We start from the raw sequence: 24600 nt of genomic DNA on the forward strand, positions 1-24600 counted from the left end.
CTCCATCTTATCTATGTTAGGCAGGCTGGGCGGGAGTGGGTGGGGGCAAGGGGGAGGGTGCGAAGCTGATCACTGCCCACAATTGGCTGCGTGTCGTCATTTTACATGGGCTGGCCAATTAAGGTCTGCCCAGCGTAATATGTGGCCGGTAGTGCTCAGCGCTACTTGTGCGGGTTGGGGGAGGATGGAGAGTCATAGCTGCCTCAGGGAGATTAAGTTGGTAATGAAAATTTTGAATAAATAACCTAAAAAAGTATTTAAACATGTCCCCTCATGTGACAGTGTCACATAAGCTGGGACATGTTTGTGCATTTCACAAAATTTATTTAATTAGTTTATTAAACCTTCAGGAAACCTCATCCCGTACATGGATGAGGTTTCCTGAAAAACACGAAGGCCGCTTGGGCTCTTCGCCTCCCCGCCAACCTTAAGGTTGGACGGGCAGCACTGTTAATGAGCTAAATTACTTTCCTAATGGCCTTAATAGGCCTTTGACAGTTTGGTGAGCGTGCAGCCGCCTCCGGCACGCACCCGCCAAATGCAATATCGAAATGACACCCGACGTCATCTCGCATCATTTTACACATTGGTGTAAACATGCCAACTTTGTGTTCTTTTTCGGGCGCACTAAGTCTCTCTAAATACCAACACAATGTGTGCCATCTCCAAGATGCACTGCAGAAACTGGTAAAACCCCCTTCAACAACACCTTCTAAACCCATGACCTCTACTACCTGAAAGGTATGGGCAGCAGATGCATGAGAACACCACAGCCTGCAAGTTTCTCCTGAAGCTACACTTTACCCTGACTTTGATCTACATTGCACTTCCTTCACTGTCACTGGGTCAAAATTCTGGTATTTAATCCATAAAGGCACTGTGAGCCTATTTAAACTATATGGACTGCAGCAGTTCAAGAAGATAACTAACCAACATCTCAAGGGCAATTAGGAATGTGAAACAAATACTGGCCTTGCCTGTGATGCTCACAGCCCATGAATAAATAAAAACAACTCTACCTTGTGCCTTTCTCTTTTCAGATATCCAAGAACTGGGATCTTGTCAGCTGGTCATTCAAAAGCTGCAGGTTAAAGAGCAAGAAAAAGTGATGATGAAGAAGCACCGTCGCTTGCTCTGACATTTGCAGCCATCAGCTCCGATAATGACACTGTTCATACTTTAGAGGATATCTTAGAGGTAGAATATGTATGTGGTAAGACATGGGCATCCTGCAGCCAAGACAAGAAACAAGGGTAATGCAAGTGCCAGCATGAAAGAGAGCCACACATGAACTCTGCTGCACAGAATTCAGATGAGCACTTTGATGGTTCAGTCTACAGAAGAAGTCTACTGAAATGTTTGGTGCATTGGCAGGCCTGCCAGAGAGCCTCTGTCCAATGTCAAGTGTTATAAAACCATGTTTTATATCCAAGTGGCTTTATTTACTGAATGGGCTGAAACCACAGGATGAATTTTAAAAAAGACGGTCAACGGTATTCTTTTAAGTGGCCTAAACAGCAGTTCTTAAAATGGCCGAACGATTACATTACTTCACCTTGAAAATTACAAAGTCACCAAAAAGGACACTTCAAGTGGACCACCAAAACAATCAGCATAAATGAGTGTGAATGGCTCATCTCCTGAACTACTCATAGGCTAGACACAAAGGGCAGAATTTTACGCGTCGGCAATCGGGGGCGCGGCCCGCTCGCCGACACGTAAAATGACGCGTGGTGACGTCAGAGGGAACTCCCAATTGAGGCCGTTGACAGGGTCAATTAAGTAATTAAAAGACCTGCCCGTCCAACTTTAAGGTTGGCGGGCAGGCCAGGAGCCCCAGCGCGAACTAGAAAAAACATGAAACCTCATCCACGGGCAAGATGAGGTTTCATGTAGTTTGTAAAAAATTTTAATAAAGGTTTTGTAAAAATTATGGACATGTCCCAACTCATGTGACATTGTCACATGAGGGCACATGTAGGGAAAATGCTATTTTTCTATTTTTATCTTTTTTACATTTACAGCCAATCCCCCTGAGGCTGCACTTAGCCTCAGGGAGATGAGTGCGCTCTTTCGTGTGCATGCGCGAAAGAGCGCACTCTCAATTTTGGGATTCCCCTCCCACCAGCACAGGGAGCGCACAGCGCTCCCATGCGGACATCACTCTGGGCGGGCCTTAGTTGGCCCGCCCACATAAAATGGTGGCACACCCGCCCTTCAACTTCCTCCCCTGCGGGGGGAAAATTCAGCCCAAAGTGTTTATTCAAGTGGATGAGGGCTGATCTATTAAACTCAATCACTTTAGACAGTGGACCCCCGACTGAGAGAGGGATCTACTAACCATTTAATCTAATCACTGTAAAAAAATAGACCTGGAATGAGGGTTCCCCAGCTTGCTATGAGCACATTTAGTAACCAGCTAGTTTATGATTGGAGGTCATGTGATAGCAAGCTAATTCTTTGGGCAGAATTTTGCCCTTGATGGGTGGGCGGGCCCGACCGACTCGGCAGCGGGCGAGCAGCTGATCGCCACTGCCGAAACGGGCCCCGCCGCCATTTTAAGTGGGCGGGCCAATTAAGGCCTGCCCAGTGGGCTGCTTGACGGGAAGCGCTATGCACTTCCTGTGTGGGGGGGAATTCCCCAACTGCGAGAGTGCGCTCTTCCGCGCGCATCGCACATCTCCCTGAGGCAAAGTGCTGCCTCAGGGAGATCGCTGAAAGGCTGTCAAACATTAAAAATAGAACAATAAGAAATTCATTAACATATCCCCCCTCAGGTGAAAATGTCACACGAGATGGGACATGTTAATGAAATACACAAAACCTTTATTAAACGTTTTTAAATCTGATATCAAACCTCATCCTGCCACCGGATGATGTTTGTAAAAAACCCGCCGCCCGTTGGGCCCGTGCGCCGAGCCAAAGTTTGCACCGGCCCCTCAAAATCCTGGTCGATTGGAGAGTTAATGGCCTTAACAAGGCCTTTAATTAATGGCAGGCGCGCGTCCCGCTGCATAGTGTACCCGCCGACCGAAAAATCGCGATGCCGCACACTGACGTTGTGATGTCAGCGCGCGACATTTTAAGTGCTGGCGTGCAGACTCTGCCACCTGCATGCCAGCCAGAAGATTCAGCCCTTTGTGTTAAAAAAGGCACTGCTTTTCCTGAGTCAGAGTCAGATAAGCCATGAGTGGGAGACAACGGAAAGACAATTCGTGGTCCCACTCTCTCCCTCTCTCCAGCCATTCTGAAAATGCGTGCCCTGTCTGTAGTTGTCCAGCCAAACACTGTGGCCAGCGCCTTTAACACAAACCAAAAAGCTGCTGATTTCAGAGGGAAAGACATAGATCATCTGTCAAGGCTTCAAATTGTCCCTGTGCAGAATCCAGGAAAAAAATCATTCAATACATCCAACGCATCAGCCTACGGAATCCATATATGATTGATTTTCTTTTGGACACGTGTGTGTGTGTGTGTGTGTGTGTGTGTGAGAGTGAGTGATTTAGAAAACTTTTATTTTTTATCTATTGGGTTTTAAGGCTAATAAACACTGCTTTCTTTTCTTTTAAAACTTACAAGAAGACCCGTCTGTGTTTCTTTTACAGTCACAGCACTTAAACAGTTAAACACTCAATAAATTGACAAGCACATTCTTTCAAATAAAACGCCTGTTGCGGTAAACCGAGAGCCTGAAAAAGAGGGGAGCCATTCTGCCACATCTCATTGGCTGTAACACAAGGAGCAGAATGTAGAACCTTCCTTTCCAGCATGGAAGCAGTGGCTAACTCCAGTAGCACACTTGGGAACTAACACGATGCAACAACTGATCACCAATGTCTCAGCTTCCATTCCAGCACAAGTAGAAACCACCCAATGTCTAAGTGTTACAGTGGGACTTCATACTTCTGCCAGGCAAGGTGAGCTTGCTGCCATGCAAGCTCAGACCCCTGCTAACATGGCTGTGGATACCAGTATTCAAAAGTGGTTGCAGTGTGTCATAGCAGTTTAGCAATCTGTCCTCCAACAGAATACGAGGATTGCTGAGGCACTTCCCCAGGGGATTGGCAGTGGTTCTGTGGAACATGCATCTGCTGTACTCTCAGAATGACAGCAATCATCCTCCCACCACTGCCACTGCCACTCTACCAATGTCCATGCTGTTGCTCTCGGCCAGCCAACCTGGACTGTTGGCACCCACACCGAGATGATGTTGCTTGTGTGTGTCCAGCAAGGTCATTTACAGTTCCTTCCACTGAATATCAGCAGCCTTCTGCCAGAAATGCTGCAGCCACTGGGATAGTACTGAATAGGAACACTAAGAGAGACAAAGACATGTGGAAGACGGCACTAAGGGAATGCACAAGGATAATTAGTTGACATTTGTGTTCAATATGGTATGCTTTGATTTATAAATTTGGTTTGGAATGTTTATTTTGTGTTGACTTTTATTTTTGCATTGTGGCCAAGCAGATGCTATGATGGTCAGTGACAGATGGAAGTTAAGGTATGGTGGGTGGGGAATTGGGGTTGCATTGTTTATCAACAGTTAGCCAGAAAGGGGTTGACTAGGTTGCCTCCTGCCTTCCTCTTCTTGTGCCTCTTTCTCGTTCGCACTCCCCGCTTCCTGCTTCTCTACTAATCACCATATAGCAAGTGGCAAGGACTGCGGCCTCATGACTGTGAGGTTGTGCAACATACAACAAACCACCATGAATCTTGACATCTGCTCTGCTAAATGTTGCAAGTATTTTTCATAAAAATAAAGTATATTTATAAATGAATGAGGTATTGAAGAGATACTACAGACCAAAAAATGATCAAGTTTAGACAGAAGTTGGAGACTAAAAGGAAAATTTGCCTATAATGGCTCGCTTACTTTATTTCTCAGCTTTAACTGAAGGCTAGTTGACAAGTTGAATTTTTCAACCTTGGAGAGAATGCTTCCAAACTGGTACCAAAGTGCTTCAAGAAGGGAAAAAGGTATTTCCCTGATACCAACTCACTTGCTTCTTGGTAGCTACTGGGTTGATAATCTAATTTCTGAGATGCTGCTGTAAACTTGGGCTATTTCGAAAAAGTTAATCTAAACAAAGTCGTTTGCATTGCCTGACTTTCATTAAGTCTGAGCTGCTGCCATCATAAACACTAATGAGGTCCACTAGTAAACTTGTAGTTCTGCCAGCAACCTACTCATCCACCGCCTCCTGATTCCATCACAGTCATTGTTCGAACACATAGATCCTATATAAGTGACTTTTGGCTCTTTTTAATGTGGCTTTAAGGAGCACAGGAAAAAACATTGTTTAAAATTTGGCAACTACTAATACAAAAACAAAATACTGTGGATGCTGTTCCCATGTGTGGTTACATACATAAAACTGCTATTTTAATTTTTGAACTTTCGTTTTCCATGGGCCAGAAAATCACAGCCAGATCTTTCCTTGCCTGAGTAGAATATGTTACAGGCATTTGTTTTTTTTTGCTGCAGTTGCCTTCAACTGAAGGGAGAAACTACAACCATTCAGGATCTTCTTCTAACGTAGGTCTGTAACATAACCCAAGGATGTTTGAAAGAGATGTGTTTTCAGTAACTGTTTACAGATCACACCAAAGATGCCAATGATGTTGGCTATAGTTTCATAGATGCTGGCACCTTCCCTGTTGCCCTGCTCAAGTGAGAATTACTCTTTGCCTGTAAGACCAGGCGATATGTTTGGCATGTTGTTCAATCACAGGTCACCTCACAACCAGGCCTGATTCTGGCCATTGCCCAAAATCCACACACAGGCGGACAGTGATCATGAGTGGGAGGCCTTCCTGGCTTGGAAGCTGAGAAATTGTGGCGACCCTTCCTCCACCCTCCATTACAACAGCGGATGAGATCAGCGAACTTGGCATAGATTGGGGATTGACCTGGACTTGCATGGTTCGTATGGTTCCGCAACACTCTAGGACATATTTAATCAATTCACCACTTGACGTTGTTCTGAAAAATGTTTAAAAAAGAAAATTGTTTGCACATGTCTAAAGTAATATTTGGCATTGAACTGCCCAGCTGCATCCAGGATACTTCCCCTTAATTAGCCTCACAGCTGCAAATACAGAACCCAAGCTTTGTATCTGTGTCTCAGTACAACTAATCCTGCAAAAACATGCATTCTCTCTGGGCTTTTTCAGCTGTAATGCTTAATAATGGGTAAATAACAAAACATGGGTTTTCTCTGGTAACAAATTGGAACCAAACATAAATGGGTTTAGAAAGAGACCGTGCCTTTATGACATCTAAAGTAGCTGCATTTATTTCACTCTATGGACTTATTTTCCCACTTGCAAGAGTGCATCTACTGTGACCCCTGATTTTTCTCCTGAAGTGCTGGTGACAGAATCTATTTATCCATGGGCAAACGTTTTTTAACCCAAAGACTATATTCTTCAGTATCCCATTAGTTCATAGGAACAAAAGAAAAGATAAGGCCAATAAGAACAAGAGATTGTGAAGTGAGAGGCTATAGGTCTTGGTCCATTCCCTGTTTGAAGAGCAGAAACAATTTGATTCAAAAAAGTTTAATTCCCAATTCCATTAGGTGGAAGCAGAAGAGTTTTTTTGGACTGCTTTTAAAATGAGGATTGGTGATTTACACTCACTCTCCATCCATGATTGTGAAGTTGAGCTTCAGGCCCAGAGCCAATTCGTTTTCTTCTTTCCACCCCCCCCACCCCCACGGCCAGTCTACCCTAGCTCTCACTGCAACCACCTCCGCCCCCCCCCCCCCCCCCACCCCCCCACCCAACCACCACCCCATCCTCCAGATTTACAGTCCTACCTCTGAACTCACCATTTCTCTGACTCTAGCTTCATGTATCCTTCCCTTCGACTGGGTGGAAGAGCCTTCAGCGACTGGAGCCTACTTTCTGAATTTTCCTCCCCAAAATGCCCTGCCTCTTCACATTCTACTGCTTTTAAAAAAAAAAGCTTAAATTCAGAAAGATCAACCTGGAAGTTTCAATGTGACCCACAATCCGGTTTGATTGCATTAATTTCACTTTAGTTTTCAGAGCAGTTCCCAGACAAATAGGAAATTAAAACCAATAATAATTTGTTTTTAGCACCTGTGGTGAACCGCGTACAGGAGTACAAGGCAGAGATAATTCTCCTTGAATTGCAATCAAGGCAATCCTGCACTCCTTGCACATGACATATAGGCCCGAGAACTGGGGTTGCAATGTTTTCAACCTATGCCCAGTGTCATAGCCCTAGATTCAAACAGCACTCTGTGGGAGCGCAGCTCTCTGAAGGGAGCTTACAATAATCCTGAATAGTGCCAAAGTTTCCATTCACTGTAGATGGAAAAACCTAAGGCTCAGTTATTTTCTTTCCTTTATCTAGGGATTATCCATATAATTTGCAATAAATAAATGAGGAATCAGGACTTTGAGAAGGAGCGGGGTATGAGAAGAATATGAATTGAATGCTTTTGTTGAATGCAGTTACTCTGGGAAATTAATTGAAGTTCATAATTATTAAAGTTCTCATCAGCTTGAAGTTACCCATGGTTAATATTGGAATTTAGTGTAATATTATGGTTTTTCTGAGACTGGCAACTGTCTAAGGCTGAATCAGACTGTTCGCACCGTGGACTAGAGTTTTATGTGCAGCTCCGAGAAGCGGCCACCTGGACTGGAAGAGGGTGATGCTGGCGATGTCAGACTGATTCCCGATTGCATCGCTTTCTTGCACCAGCAGGCATGGAGGAACACAATTCCAGGGGTGGAGGTGGGCACTGAGGTGGTGGTCACAACGTAAGCTGATGCTGATGGATTTGCTGATGCCATCTTTAAATGTCTTGCCAGCATCGAAACACAGCGGAAGCCTTCCCCTACTGGAGTCTTCCCCTGTCTGAAGCCTTCTTTGAAGCTATCCTTCTCTGAAGGCCCAGCCAACAATCCAGCCCTGCCAGTGGGGGAAGGCCAACAGGCCTGTGAAGCAGGCATTGGGATGGCCACAGGAAGGGGGCACTTGTTGGTATGGTGGGAGGAAGATCCCAGATGGCACCACGGTTCAGTGACAATTCCCTGCATGTTCTCCTTCAGGTGACTCAGCAAAAGCTGGAGGTCCTCTTCCCCAGGTTCAGAAGGAGGAGACGTCCCCGCCGAACAAAGTAAGCCAGACTAAAGGTCATGGAGGAGGTCAGCAGCCACAGAATCACCTGGGAAACCCGGCTGCAATGTTGCAAGTGCATGAATGAGATTCTCCGCTCCACCAAAGAGAGTGCCCTATACATTGGCTCCCTTTGGTGTTAATGAGTGGATAAGTGTGAGGGTGCAGCTGCTGGGGAGGGACAGCCCACCCAGCCAGTGGTAATGGGGTCAGGCTGCAGCAGCTCCTGTAAGAGGAATGGATGCAACTCAGTCAATAGACACTAGTCTGCCAGTCATGACCTTGCTCTGTTGCTCCAGCTTGGCTGAATGTTGGACGCATTGAGTGGCCCAAAATTGGATAGCTAGCATGCCACCTGCTTAGGCATTGTGTCTGTTATTGTCCAGTAACTGACACTCAGCTTCCTTGTTCCTGCAGAAAAAGTGAGCCCACAATGCCAAAGAATGGGCCTGGACCAGCTGCGGGATGCCATTCCTGGCTATCCTCACTCCCATGGAAGAGGAGGCTCTGAAGGTACTGACAGGGCAACATAGCGGCCCCTCCATCATCAACAGGGAGGCGGATTGCGGGAGCAAGAGGGTGACTAAAGGGTTGCTTCATGCCCAGGTAGAAGGGAGCCTGAGGTCAGCATGGGGAATGCAGTTCCTGTCTCCTGCCCTGTACAGACATTGATCTAAACATCAGCTGATTCTCGAGGTTTGAGCCCTTTGATCTTTCTGTTCTCTCACCCAGGTCAACCACAAGAATATAGACCTGCCATCATTGGGGCGCAGCCGTCCACCTCTGAAGGAGAGGGGACTTCAGAGGGTGCAGCGATCCACCAGTGCAGATAGCCTCACGTTGGTGGGTATGTATTCGCACTTAGCTTCGGGATCACAACCTGGTGAGAACACTACACACGTATCTGACCAGCTGTTGGAGGCTGTAACAACTGAGACCATTGACACTTGGAGGAGTGTGGGACTCCAGGCTGATGCTGAGCCCCAGGCTGATGATGTGCCTTTGGAGTGACAAATGGCAAGGTGGCAAATACTGGAAGTACAGCGTGAGGCACATAAAAATCTGGCAGAGATTCCAGAGGGTAAATGCACCCTGGCTCGGAAAGTGAAGGAGTCTACCCAGGTCACGAATATGAGTCACTGAGCTATTTCTCTCCTACCTGCATGAGTGGCCTCCTCCATTGTGTGACTAGTGACTCATGGAGAGTCAGATTCAGCTGAGCAGTCAGTGGATGACAGAGGTGCGAGCAGACCTGCATCCCATCATCTTGACCATGAGCTCAACACAGCAGTGGTGAAGCAAGAGGGGAACAAGGTGCCGGGAGCCTCCCCCGCCAATTTGTCCATTTGAGGTTAGAAGGAAGGTACAAGTGCGCCTTATGAAGGAGGATGAGCAGCTGCTTTCCACATGTGGGTGCTTCTCTCAGGGCCCATGTGCTGTGGATGGCAGCTCCTCAGTCCATCTGCCAGTGACACCAGTGCTTCAAGTTGCTGCAATGACAGAGGGAGGCCCTGCACCTTCAGGGCTCTGAAGTGCTGTCGCCCCCTTACACTTTGAGCAAAATTGGAATGGACCTGTAAAATCCTGGTAAATTGCCACTTTAAGAGCTTTAAATGCCTTGTTTTCAAATCTGCGCACTGTTTTGACTGGACATGCTGTCTACCCCTCATAAAATCATTAACTGGCGTGATGATGTCGGAACTCCATTCCAAAGCCACCCACTGCAATTTTATCCCCCTCCCCCCAAGCAATCCGCAAAGGGGCCAGAAAATCCTGACCTTGGTGTCAGCTTTGAACACAAGATTTCAGCTTCTGACTATGTATCCATGCTATCACTGGGACTGTCAATTTCCACCAATATAACATTTCCAACTCTACCCCTCCCTCAGTCTATTTGCTGTTGAAACATTCATCCATACCTTTTTACCTTTAGATTTGATTGTTCAATACACTCCTGGCCAGCCTCCCAGTTTCTACCCCGTGTAAACTTAAGGTAATCCAAGTCTCTGCTGCCCGTGTTGTAATTCACATTAAGTCTTATTCACACAGCTGATGTACATTGGCTCCCATTTAAGCAAAATCTCAATGTTGATGTTCTCATTTTCCTTCCCAAATTCCTTCATGGTGTTTTCCCGTTCTATCTCTAGAGCCTCTTTCAGCCTACCGCTAGCTTCCCAGATATCTGCATTCCTACAATTTGGACCTCTTGCATATCACAGACTTTAATTGCTCCACTATTTCGTGGCTCTGCCTTCAGTTGCAAAGGCCATAAGTATTGGAATTTTTTTCCTAAACCTCTCTACCTCTCTTTTCTCCTTTAAAGCACTCCTCAAACCTAACCCGTTCATCAAGCTATTGGTCATTGCCTTACTATCTCCTTATATGGCTCAGTAGGTGGCTGGTTAGCTCAGTTAGCTAGATGGCTAGCTTGTGGTTCAGAATAATGCCAATAGTATGGGTTTGATTCCTGTTCCAGTTGAGGCAGACTTGGGACCTGCTTCCTTGCTCTGCCACTGAGTGTGGAAGGCAATGTCACGTGATGTTCTGTTAAGGGTCCGACGAGTAAGCCCTAAGCGTGGCTATCCAAGAGGTGGGGCTTCCTGATGAGAGCCCCGTTTGAGCGTGTAGCACCTAAAAAGTTCTCTGTAATAAAGTTTAGCTGTTTCTTGTTGAAACCTGTCTGCTCTGTCGAGTCATTACATTTGGCGACAAGGGTAAAATTAGCCCCAACATTGCACCTTGTCTTGTTACTGTGAGTACATCAAGTTTTAAGAAGAAAACGATTACTCACCAGTCAGACCACTCTTCAGCAAAATCAATCCATATGATAGGACTGTGGACGACGGGAGCCAGTGTGTAGAATGCCTCGGATTTTATTTCGTAGAGAATGAAATTACCGCAGAGCAAAAGCAGAAAGCCATTCTCTTGGGTGTATGTGGCAGTAAAATAGGCAACCTCATTCACAACCTGACAGTCCTGAGCGCGTCCAATTCTCAGCCCTATAATGAATTAGTGGACCTCGTGAAAACACATCTCCAGCCGAAGCCGTCCTTAATAACATAGTGTTTTAAATTTAATTCCAGAGTTAGGGCTCTGGGAGACTCCATCGCAGCCTATGTAGCGAACCTCAAGCAGTTACAGAGCACTGCGACTTCGGGGAACATTAAGTTATGCGCTGCAAGACCGATTAGTTTGTGGAGTTAAGAATGACGCAATACAGCGCCGTTTACTCACAGAGATCAACGTCGACTTTAAGCGCTCCCTAGAAATCTCCCTCACCATGGAAAGTGCTGTGAGAGACTCACAGGCTTTGCAACGCAAAGAACATGACTTCGTACTTCATTTTGGGCGGGAATATGCTGGTGGGAAAGCACACTTCCAGGTACCTTAATGAAGGTAGATAGCCAATAAACCTGGAGTGGACATCCAGTAAATCAAGGTCATACACAGGAGAATCCATTCAGGTAAAGAGGATCGCCAAAGCACCAGTTTCTTACAACAGACAGCCTAGCTACCTGTAATAATTGTGAAAGGAGAAGGACCCAGTCTTTAAGGCCAAGACTGGCTACAGAAGATCAAACTCAGCCGGTCTGAGATATTTCACCTCAAATCTGATGGAGTTCCAGAGCGTCTAAGAAAATACAACATGTTTTATCAGGATGAACTAGCGAAGTTAAAAGGCATGCAGGCCGAGGTACATGTGGAGTTACAGGCGACACCTCACTTCTTTAAAGCAAGACTTGTGTCTTACACATTGAAAAGCAAGGTTGATGAGGAGCTGTGCCCGTTAGAAAAGCTGGGCATTATCCAACCTGTTCAATTCTCGGAATGGGCTGCGTCCATAGTTCCAGTGGTTAAACCCAAGCATATGTATCTGTGACTATAAATTGAATGTAAATAAGGCAGCCAAACTAAACAAGTACCCTATCCCAAGGATGGATGACTTATATGCCAAACTGGCAGAAGGCAAGTCCTGTAAAAAATTGGATATGAGCCATGCTTCCCAGCAACTAGAGCTGGTTAGCACATTGAGGGAGTACGTAACCATTAATCACAGAAGGGTCTCTATCAGTACATCAATCTACCCTTCGGTATCTTATCGGCGTGTGCTTTCCTCCAGAGAACAATGGAGAGCCTTTTGTGAGGACTCCCACAAGTAATTGCATATCTAGATGATGTCCTCATCATAGGGTTAACCAAGGCAGAACACTTGACCAACCTGGAGGAGGTGCAAAAAAAGATAACTGAGAAAGAACCACCATTGGCTTTGGGGGCCACAACAGGAAGAAGCCTTCGTGAAAGCAAAGGAATTGTTGCATTTGTCGTGTCTATTGGTACACTACGACCCAGCAAAGAGCTGGTATTAACATGTGATGCCTCTCCCTATGGGGTGGGAGCTGTGTTATCCCATAAAATGGAAAATGGGTCTGAAAGGCCCATTGGCTATGTGTCAAGAAGCCTCTCCACAGCCAAGAAGGGCTATTCTCAGCTAGGAAAGGAAGGTTTATCAATGGTATTCGGAGTGCAGAAATTCCACCAGTACCTGCATGCTTTGCCATTTCACCATTGTGTCAGACCATAAACCATTAATGAGTTTATTCAGCGAGGACAAGGCCATCCCACCAATAACATCAGCAAGGATACAACGATGGCCCCTGACATTATCTGCGTACGAGTATACTTTTATGTACCATCCTGGCCTACACAATGTAAATGCAGATACACTCAGTTGTCTCCTGTTGCCAGACAGTATTGTGCATACTCCTGTTCCGCAGGAATAAGTGCTGCTATTGAATTTCTTAGATTCTTAGTCTGTGTGTGCAAAACAATTGGAAATTGGACAATCAGGGCTCCAGCATTATCGAAAGTCAGAGACTTTGGGCGTAATTTTCCCAATTTGCACGAAGTGCGGTAGCGGGCGGGTAAAAGAGCATGCTGCCCACTGGCGGCAATGGCGGGTTTTCACACCGCATCATCCCAAAACCGCCTCATTATTTATGCACTCCAGGAAACACGCTGTTTCTATGGCAGGTGGGCTCCTCATTCACCCACCCGCCATCACCCCTCCGTTGCATCACGCCGGGCACCATGTTTCATTGTTTCCGGCTCACCACTGCTGTCCAGGAGACATGGCTCTCGAAGGCAAGAAGACTGCAGCCCCTGGGTTTAATGATGGGTCCCTAGAGCGACTGCTGAATGTCGTGGAGGCCTGCAGGGATGTCTTGTACCCCTGCTCTGGACGCAGGATGGGCAGCAATGTGGCCAATCAGGCTTTGGAGGCAGTGGCAGCGGTGGTCAGTGCTTCAGAATGATCTTCTCCATTCCGCCAGGGTAAGTCACTCTTTTCATCACTCTCAATGCACTCACTCAAACCCAACACACACCCACTGGGCCCTCACTCACTGCCAGCTCAAGGGACATTACCATTCACTCTCTCACACTCACCGTCATTGTCCTCATCCCATCCATGGGATGACTCACCACCCGCACAGGCCAGGCACATTTATCATCTGGCTCGGCAGGCGTCCTGCTTACACTTTCTCCATCTCTAACCATGCAGGACAAGCTGGCACTCAACAACAGGGAGAGGTTGCAGAGGTGGCGGAATGCCCAAAATCAAGGTCCTCATGGACTTTGAAAACAGAGCCATCCAGCTGGCTGGCGAGGATCTGGACTGGTCCTATGCTGATGGTGAGGTCGGCGGTGCTCTACCAAGTGAGCATCCATCAGACAACCATGCTGTGAATGATGTGTCCTCTTTCGCAGGCCACTGCCATGCACTAATTATCTCTCCTTGCTTCTGCAGGCACAAGATGAAACCTCTGAAGAGGAATCTGGAGGCACCCTCCTTGAAGACTCATCACAGCGCTCACCCACACCCTCCAAAATCTCGGTGGGACATAGCTTTAGAATAGCCCTGGGATCACAATTTGGTGAGAACATCACACTGTCTGATCCACAGCAGGGGACAGCTGGGACTTCCCAGGTGTCCAGCACTTGAAGGACCGTGGGGGCCGAAATTTGCTGAGTCTTGAGTCAGATGACAGGTTGCTGGACTCGGCCATGTTACAGTTGCTGGAGCTGCAAAGGCAAGCTCGGAAATATCAGGAAGGGATGTCCACTGCACTCCTCAGATTGCAAGGCACGATGGAGGAGTCCATCCGCCTTCAGTCTGAGGTGATAGTGCCGGCATGCCAATGCACCAAGGTCAACACTGGTAGGATGGGGGCTGCCATGAAGACCTTGGTCCAGGCCATCACTCCTGCACTGCTGCACGGGCTGAACTCCATTGCTGATGCCATAGTTGGCCTCCAACAGTGTGTATGCGAGATAGGTGCCGGGCAGCTCAATTTCACTCTAGCTACCCCTGCTCCTCAAGAGGTCGCTCTGTGGCCCCCGGGCACCATAGCGAGGAGGATCCACAGGTGCACACTCCGGGCCCATCCATCCAGGTGATCCTGAGCGTGTCCAGTCAATCCGACTCCCCTCTCCCCGTGACCTCAGCAGCCCTGCCTCCACAGGCCAAGGAGTGTGCCACTGCTACACAACAAGACCCTGAAAGCAGGCCAGGGCTCTCCAAGTCTTGACCCTTGTATGTACAAGTGATTGACACCCGCCAAGGTCATCATAGACTGTGCGTTGCAGTCAGCAGGCTGCCTCCACCTCCACTGTAGATGTTCGGCAAGCACCAAGACGTAACAGCAGGATTAAGAAAGTTAAGGAGAATTAGTTGCACAGCCTAGGCACGGGTGTCAATCACTTGTATATACTGTTCACTATTGTCAATGAACTTCCAAGAATGCCTCCCTGCCTATGGCTCCTTGTTCTGATGAGCAGTGTTCTTGTCACTCAGATGTGAAACCTTTCTGCACAAGATAAATGCAGGTGTCTCAGTCCAGGGCCTCTTCCCTGTGCTCTGTGCAGCCTTCAGACCACAGTGATGGTCCAGCCTCACACTCCCTGAAAACATTACTGATGCCTGCACCTCAGTGGTGCTGGTCATTGCTGCCAGAATGAAGTGGCCAGGCGCCACTCTCTGTGTGCTGTCAGCATTTTTAAGGTGGGATTGGCCCCCATCCCTTCAGCATCTGTGACCACTGATGCTGTGCTCTAGCTCCTGAAGGATTCAGGTGCTGAAGGTGGACAAAGCATCAGATGCTTCTATTTCATGGCTGCGTCTCTGTGATATGACCCTGATCACGGAACGCAAGTGAGCTGCCCTTGACTAGACAGGAGTCAGACATTCTCAGAGGCTGTGTGAAGATTTATGGAGTGTCCTCAATGTATGTCATAATCATCCTCCTGCAATCGAGCGACTATTAGGGCCTCCCCGTTGAAGCGCCAGGTGTAAAGGGTGCAGCAGATGATGATCATGCATGACACCCTCTGCGGACTGTATTGCAGGGCTCCACCAGACCAGTCCAGGCACCGGAATCTCATCTTCAGCATCTCGATGGTCCCGTCCATCAAGATGCGAGCTGCAGCAGGAGCCTCATTATACCGTCACTCTGCTGCAGTCTGAGGCCGCTGCATGGGTGTCATCAGCCACGGCCTCTGTGGGTAGCCCTTGTCCCTGAGTAGCCACCCCTGCAGCTTCTGTGGTGCCAAATCCTGCAGCAACTGGCATATGTGAGCAGCCAGTACCCTAGACATTCACAGTATTCAGCGACACTGGTTCTCGGTCATCTGCAGGAATGAAAGGCTGTGTCTATAGACCCTGTGTGTTGCTAGGCGCCACCCTGCGACGGCTCGCTGTGGATCTTGGGCGGCGTGTGCGGGAGCCCCAGCTGCTCCTTCTTCCTGAGGTTGCTGCTCCTGTCTCTGCGCAGCCAGGAGCCTCAGTCGCTCCCGCCTCCATTGCCTTTGTGCTCTGTAGGCCATCAGACACGCAGCTAGTTCACAAGGCTCCATGATCCTGATGTACTCTTGCGGGATGAGAGACACGTGATTAGCATGGGTGTACTAAGAACCTGAACTGGTTAGGTGTGACAGCCCCTCTCCAGCCCCGGAGAGTGCTGGCCACCACTTGGATGGCCAGAGATTAGTGCGCTGCATGGCTGCCCTGTTAGCTTAAACCATAGGGTAGGCTGGTCCAAACTGGGATGCTGAAATTGCAAGAGGCTGTGAGCTCCTCCAGCAGTGACTGCTACGTGGACAACTTTAGCCAGAGGAGTGGGGGGGGCGGGGTGTGGTGGGGGGGTTGGGGGGGTGGGGGGGGGGGGGGTGGGGGTAGAATTTGGTGGTACTTTGACGCCTCTGCATTGCTTGAGCGGGCAGATAAGCTAGGAGCCCAACCCCAATCATATCAATGTGGCTCACCTGAACTGTCTCAGTTGCAGAGGAATGGTCACTTTCTACAGGTTTCGCAAATGCGTGGCCACTTCCTTCACCCACCCTATGTGCCCACACCGAATGCTTGTGCGCTATATTCAATGGCTGGGCTGCCCTTGACCCCCCAACCCAACCCCCTCACAGGTTGCCTCAACGGCAGGACTACCCTTAACCAGCCCCCACAAGTCACCTCAACAGCAGGGCTGCACTTGCCCCCCGACTCTGCCACCAGTTGCCTCAGAGATAAGGCTGCACTTGCCCCACCTGCTCCCCCTCTCTCTCAAAAGTCACTTCCGAGGCAGGGTGGCATTTAACCCCGATCCCCCGGCGCCCCTGAAGCCTGCAAAGCAACAGGCGACCTTGCGAGCTCTGCAGAATTTTGCTGTGCACTCGCCTCCATTCATCCAAAATACAGGCCACCAAGTGCACGTTGCCTGTACTGTTGTGAAACATGTTGGCGTGCTTTCCCACTGACATGGACGGATGATCCAGTGGGGGTGCAAAAGCCTGGCGGGATGGCCTGATAATGATATGCTGATGTATGACAATGAGGTTCCCGACGACCAATGGCAAGAAAAGCGGCCCACCATTGGCGGGCTGAGCGGACAATCGGGACCTGCCTTCCTTCTGTCATGAAACTGATCACGCCATATTGTCCGCTCATGCCACCTAGCACACCCGCTGCCAGCGGCCACAGAAAATTCCGCCCTTTGCCTTAACAGGATGGAAAAACTTGTCTGTATCTGAAGAATTGAGACCATTCCATGTCAGACAAAAGGAAATGAGCTGCCAAGGCAGTGTTTTGTCATGGGGGCCAAGAGTGTTGGTCCCACCACAAGGCAGAGAGCCGCTCTTGACAGAACTTCATAGTTCCCATCCGGATATATCAAAAATGAAAATGCTTGTGCGAAGGTATTAATGGTGGCCAGGCATTGCTGGAGATATTGAAAACTTGATCAAGCACTGTCTCCACTGTCAGCAACAACAGAAGTTGCCTGTTCCAGCTCCCCTGCACCCGTGGGAGTGGCCTGGTCGACCCTGGGTTCGACTCCATATCGATTATGTCAGACCATTCTTAGGTACCATGTTCTTGATAATTGTAGATGCACATTCCAAATGGATGGATGTCTATCAAATCAAGTTGCCAATGTCAAACGCAACTATCGAGAAGCTACATCACAATTTAAGCATGCGTGGCCTACCTGAAATTGTCCTTTCTGATAATGGCACTGCCTTTGCCCGTTCAAAGCTTCAGAAATTTATGGATCTGAATGGAATCCAATGTATTAAAACAGCCCCTTACCATCCCTCATTGAATGGCCTAGCCGAGAGGGCTGTACAATCTCTTAAGTCGGGTATGGAAAAGCTTTCAGAAGGCACTCTGAAATCTTGACTTTACCGCTTTCTTTTCAGTTATTATACAATACCACATTCGACTACGGACTCAAAACCGTCTGAATTATTGATGAAACACTGCCTAAGTACACAATTACACCTGGTGTTTCCACATTTAGAGGGGAAGGTAGAGTGGAATCGTAGGCCAGAATTTTCCCGTCGGCGATTTGGGTGCAGGGCCCGCTCGCCGAGGGGAAAATGATGCGGTATGACATTGGGAGGAACCCCTGACGTCATCCCGGTCCATTTACATTTTTAGGAAGGTGGGCAGACAGCGAAATCAGCTGTTCACCTGCTGACCTGTCAATGGCCAATTGAGGCCATTGACAGGATCATTAAGCTCATTGAAAGACCTGCCCGTCCAACCTTAAGGCTGATGGGCAGGCCAGGAGCCCCAGCCGGCTTCTGAAAAAAGATTAAGGCCAGAATTTGACCTTGATGGGCGGGCAGGCCCCACCGGCTCGGCGGCGGGCGGGCAGCCGAACTCCGCCGCCGAAACGGGGCTGGCCGCCATTTTGAGTGGGCGGGCCAATTAAGGCCCGCCCAGCGTCCTGCCCGACAGGAAGATCTATGCACTTCCTGTGCAGGGAGTGAAGGGATTTCCCATCTGTCAAAGTGTCAAAGTGCTCCCTGAGACTAAGTGCTGTCTCAGGGAGAGCGCTGAATGTTTAAAAAACTTTAAAAATAGAGAAAGAAAAACATTATTAACATGTCCCCCTCCTGTGACACTGTCACACGATATGGGACATGTTAATAAATATGAGCAAAACTTTAATAAACTTTTTAAAAACTGAGATGAAACCTCATCCTGTTGAAATTAATAAACCTTTAATTAACAAACAATTACTTTATCTGTGAGTCTTTGTGTTGTCGATAAAAAGTATTCTTTAATTCCTCACTGTCCTTTTAATATAAATTAAGTCATGAATAAAAAAACAAATTATATTGATGCAGCTTTGACAATTCACAGATCTGTAGGCATCAACTAGTAAAAAAAAGCATCACTTTGAGCTAAATTTTTGATGCTAAATAAAGAGGCTTTTTTTAGTACCTTTTCTCCATTTGGATTACAGATCATTACTGATTTACACCATTTCTACTATGCTAAAGCTTGGGACATGAATTAATAGAATCACTTTCATTTTTCTATGCTGGGAAAGGCTAGTGCTTTAAAATGAATATTCTTTCCCTTTTTAATTTCAAGTATTCAATTAGAGCCTCATCATTTTGAAATTGGGTCCTACAATTTGTATTGATATGTTAGGAATCTGAAGCTAAGAATTAAGCTGTTGAACTGCCCATTTGATCAGGATGAAATGATCACTCCTGCTAACTAAATTACTTTTAGACTATACAACTGAACTGGTTCCTAGATTGGACTTCTACAATGGATGCACACAACTAGGAGTGGGCTGAATTAGACAGTCTCATCCAAAAACACTTTCACATCTGCCTTTTCATTGCGGTTAAGGGCTCAGCAAGTTTTGGATAACCACACAGATCTGGCAAGACATATGTTTCCATTTTCATATTCTGCAAAGTCTATTTGCCAGCTCTCCTTCATGGGGAAAATTGCAACTTCTAAAATTTGGAGGTGACATTTTGATCTTTTATATCTCTCCTCCTCACTGGGAGATGACTTAATTCAATCATTTGCTTACTAGGCAAGTGTTGCCTCAAAGGTTGTGACATTTTTACATATTTACAGATATGCCATTTCTTTCTCGTATCCACAACTGTGAATTGGGTCTGCAGTGTCCAAAGCCATATTGTTTGTTGATAGGTTTGGCTGATGAGGCTGGGTTGATTTCACAGCTATATGTTTTTTCTCTTTTTTGTCTTTTATACTTCATCCTGGGCAGAATTTTACATCCCGTGGGTGGGCGCATGCCTGACCTGATCAGACGTAAAAAGCGTGTGGTGATGTTGGGTGAGCGTCCTGATGTCATCGCACACTTGCGCGATATTTTGGTCTGTGGGCACGCGCGAGAGTCGGCAGTGTGCCCGCCGACAATTAAGAGGCCTATTATAAATTAATTTATTAATTAAATGCCATTTTTTGCTGCCTGTCCAATGTTACGGTTGGCGGGTAGGTGAATCGGCCATGAGGCCTTTGCATTTTTGAGGGAACCTCATCCACCGGCGGGATGAGTTTTCCAACATTAATTTTAAAAAATAACAAAATGTTTTGGCATAATTTAATATCTATATGTGCATTTGAGTGAGTCCTATCTGGGGACATTTTTTTCAGAATTTCAAAATCTTTATTTTTGATTTTAAAATTCCTCAGCTCCCTGAGGCAGCTCTCTGCCTTTATGGAGCTTTAATTGCACGCAGCCCCATGTCTGCACAGACTTTAGCACTCACCCTCCTCCCGCTCTCCCCCACCCCCGCCCCCTGGCAGCACTGAGCTTCTCAGCATGCGCTTCACGATGGCTGTTAATTGGTGAGCCAGCGTGAAATCACGGTTAGGGGCCAATTGCAGGAGGCGGGCCGTTTCCCGGCCACTTTCGGGTCCGCCCATCACTCCCGCCCAATGACCTCTAACTATTTCCAGTTCTGTCAAAAGGTCAACAACCTGACACATGAACTCCATTTCTCCCTCCAAAGATACTGCTTGACCTGCTGAGCATCAGCATTTTCAGTATTTATTTCAGATTTCCAACATCTGCAGTATTTTCTTTTTGTTATGTTAACAAAGGAAGTTAAGGATTATATAAGATTAAAAGAAAATGCTTCTAAAGTTACCAGAAATAATAGTAAGCCTGAGTATTGGGAGCATTTTAGAACACAACAAAGGAGGACCAAGAAACTGATAAAGAAAGGGAGAATAGAATATGAATATAAACTAGCAAAAAACATGAAAACAGACTATAAAAGTTCTTTGAAAGAGTCACATGTGCTGTGGGTAAAGGGGAACTGGTGGATGTACTGTACTTAGATATCCAGAGGGCATTTGATAAAGTGCCACATCAAAGGTTATTCCAGAAAATAAAAGCTCATGATGTAGGGGGTGATATATTGAAATGGATAGAAGCTAGCTAACAGAAAGCAGAGAGTTGGCATAAATGGGTCTTTTTCTGGTTGGCAGGATGTGATGAGTGGTGCACCACAGGGATCAGTGCTGGGGCCTCAACTGTTTACAATTTATAAAAATGACTTGGATGAAGGGACCGAAGGAATGGTGGCTAAGTTTGCTGATGACACAAAGATAGGTAGGAAAGTGACTTGTGAAGAGGTTGTAAGAAGGCTGCAAAGTGACATAGATAGGTTAAGTGAGTGGGCAAAGATCTTGCAAATGGAATATAATGTGAGCAAATGTGAAATAGTTCATTTTGACAGGAAGAATAAAAAGGAAGATTATTATCTAAATGGTGGGAGATTGCAGAGCTCTGAGATTCAGAGGGATCTGGTGTCCTAGTGCATGAACCACAAAAGGTACAGCAGGTAATTAGGAAAGCTAATAGAATGTTATCATTTATTATGAAGGTAATTGATTACAAAAGTAGGGAGGCTATGCTTCAGTTATACAGGGAACTAGTGAGACATCTGGAGCACTGTGTACAGTACTGGTCTCCTTATTTAAAGAAAGAGTAAATGCGTTAGAAGCAGTTCAGAGAAGGTTTACTAGGCTAATACCAGGAATGGGCAGGTTGTCTTATGAGGAAGGGCTGGATAGGTTAGGCTTGTATTCGCTGGAATTAGAAGAGTAAGAGGCAACTTAATTGCAACCTTTAAGATCCTGAGGGGTCTTGACAGGGTGGATGTGAAGAGGATATTTTCTCTTGTGGGAGAATCTAGAACTAGGGGTCACTGTTTAAAAATATGGGGTCGCTCATTTAAGACAGAGATGAGGAGAATTTTTTTCTCTCAGAGTGTTGTGAGCCTTTGGAACTCTCTTCCTCAAAAGGCGGTGAAAGCAGAGTCTTTGAATATTTTTAAGGCAGAGCTAGGTAGATTCTTGCTTAACAAGGGGGTGAAAGGTTGCCTTGGGTAGGCAGGGTAGGCTCTTGTATGTTCGTATGCTCTATAAGTATCTAAAAAGGAAATGTTTGGTGTAGACATTACAGGCCGAGTCAGGAGAATTTATAATGAAGAATAGAGAAATGGCAGAGAAGCTAGATGACTACTTTGTGTTTTTCTTCACTGAGGAATATACAAGAAATATCCCAGAATTAGAGATCCAAGGGACTAGAGAGGAGGAGGAATTGAAGGAAATTAGTAAGAAGTTTGCAGAGGAGAAATGGGACTGAAAATTGGTAAGTTCCTTGGGACTAGATAGTCTACAAACCAGAGTATTGATATATTCTGGAACAGTTCCTGCAGATTGGAAGGTAGCAAATGTCACCCCACTATTTAAGAAGGGAGGGAGGGGAAAAAGGGGGAACTACAGACCTGTTAGCCTTAAATCAGTAGTAGGGAAAATGCTGGAATCTGTTATAAAGTGTGGAATTTTCCGTCATCGGGCGTGCTTGGTGGCATGAGTGGACAATATGGTGCGATTGGTTTTACAATGGCGGGAAACCAGTTCACGATCGTCCGCTCAGCCCGCCGATGGCGGGCCACATTTCCCGCCATCGGACATCGGGAACCTCATTGTAATACATCTGCATATCATTATCAGCCCACTGAAATCGTTTCCTCCCCCCGCCCCCCCCTGCACCGCTGGGTCATCTGTCCATGTCGGTGGGAAAGCACGGCGACGTACTTCACCACAACACATAAGCGATGTTCACTTAGCGGGCTGCACTTTGAGGGGAACTTGGAAGTGCGTACACAGTAACGTTGTGCAGCGCTCACCAGGGTTGCCTGTTGGACTTCAAGCTTCAGAGGTGCTGGGGGGTCGGAGTTAAGGGCAGCCCTGCCGTTGAGGCGACTGGTGGCGGGGGTTTGGGGGGCAAGTGCAGCCCTGCCATTGAGGCAACTTTTGGGGTGGGTTAAGGGCAGCCCTGCCATTGAGGTAACCTATGAAGGGGTTGGGTGGGGGGGCAAGGGCAGCCCAGCCATTGAATAGAACGCACAAGCATTTGGGTTGGGAGTAGGATGGACGAGGGAAGTGGCCACGCATTAGGGAAATCTGTAGAATGTGGCGTTTCCTCGGAAACTTAGACAGTTCAAGCGCAGCCACATTGATTTGATTTGAAACAAAAACAGAATTAGCTGGAAAAACTCAGCAGGTCTGGCAGCATCGGCGGAGAAGAAATCAGTTAACGTTTCGAGCCTTCATGGGCCTTCGGCAGAACTGAAGCATAGTTAGAAGAAGGGAGAACCAATTTATATTTCTCCCTTCTTCTAACTATGCTTCAGTTCTGCCGAAGGGCCATGAAGGCTCGAAACGTTAACTGATTTCTTCTCCGCCGATGCTGCCAGACCTGCTGAGTTTTTCCAGGTAATTCTGTTTTTGTTTTGGATTTCCAGCATCCGCAGTAGCTTTTAGCTTTTTGTTTTGATTTGATTTGAGTTGGGCTTCTAGCTTATCTGCCCACTCAATCAACACAGAGGCATCAAAGTGCTGGCAAGTTTTACAAAGCTTTTCACACCATACCACATCACATCCCCTGCACCCCCTGGCACAGGCAGCAGTCATGAGCATTTTATTGGACAGCAGAACAGTTGGACGACTGCACATGTTGTACCTCGCTAAAGCTGGCCATGGAGCAGTCACTGCTGGAGCCCCTTGCAATGTCCGCATCCTGGTTTGGACCAGTCTCCCCTATGGTTCAAGCTAACAGTGCAGCCTTGCAGCACGGGTTAGGAGAATGCCTGCGCCTGAGCTGAGAGCACAGCATGCAGTCCAGTGGGCAAAGCTGCTGCCAATCAGTTGGGTGTACTGGGACGGAGGTAGTGGGGTTTTGGGTAGCCAAGTAGCGTACTAATCTCTGGCCATCCAAGTGGTGGCCAGCACTCCCCGGGAAGCATTAAGGGGCTGTCACACTCAACTAGGTTCTTAGTGCACCCATGCTAACCACGTGTCTCTCTCTTTCATCCTGCAGGAGGAATACCTCAGGATCATGGAGCCTGGTGAACTAGCTGTACACCTGATGGCCTACAGAGTGCGAATAAGACGGAGGAGAGAGCGACTGAGGCTCCTGGCTGCACAGAGGCAGGAACTGCAACCTCAGGAAGAAGGGGCAGCTGGAGCTCCTGCACACGCCACCTAAGAGCCACAGTGAGCCATCGCAGGCAGGCACCTAGCAACACACAGGGTCTATAGACTCCACCTTTTACTCCTGCAGATGACCAAGAACAAGTTTCACTGAAGACGGCACATGTCATGGGGACTGGCTGGTCACATCTGCCAGCTATTGCAGGATTTGGTGCCAAGGGGACATGGAGGGCACCCACTGCCAGTGGCTGTGAAAGTGACCATCGTACTCAATATCTACACCAGTGGCTCCTATCAGGACTCGACAGGTGACCTCTGTGGGATATCACAAGCCTCCACCCACAAATACATCCATGAGGTCACGGATGCCATCTTTGCGAGGGCACACAACTTTGTGCATTTCGTCCGGGACCAGGACAGCCACGATGCAAGAGCGATTGGATTCGCCCAGATCTCATGTTTCCCAAAGGTGGAGAGAGAGTGATTGACTGCACTCATGTGGCGCTCAGATATCCGTCGCTACACACGGTGGACTACATCAACCGCAAGGGGTTCCATTCCCTGAATGTGCAGCTGGTGTGTGACCACCAGAAACGCATCCTGCAGGTGT

At 47.3% G+C, this 24600-nt stretch overlaps 1 pseudogene; it reads left to right on the forward strand.

Moving 5' to 3' along the window:
- The first annotated feature begins 3814 nt into the window (after positions 1-3814).
- LOC144683206 (histone chaperone ASF1A-like) overlaps positions 3815-24600 on the forward strand; it is a 42581-nt pseudogene continuing 21795 nt past the window's right edge.

The sequence above is a fragment of the Cetorhinus maximus genome, chromosome 8 (genome assembly GCF_964194155.1).
Source record: "Cetorhinus maximus chromosome 8, sCetMax3.hap1.1, whole genome shotgun sequence".
Lineage (NCBI taxonomy): Eukaryota > Metazoa > Chordata > Chondrichthyes > Lamniformes > Cetorhinidae > Cetorhinus > Cetorhinus maximus.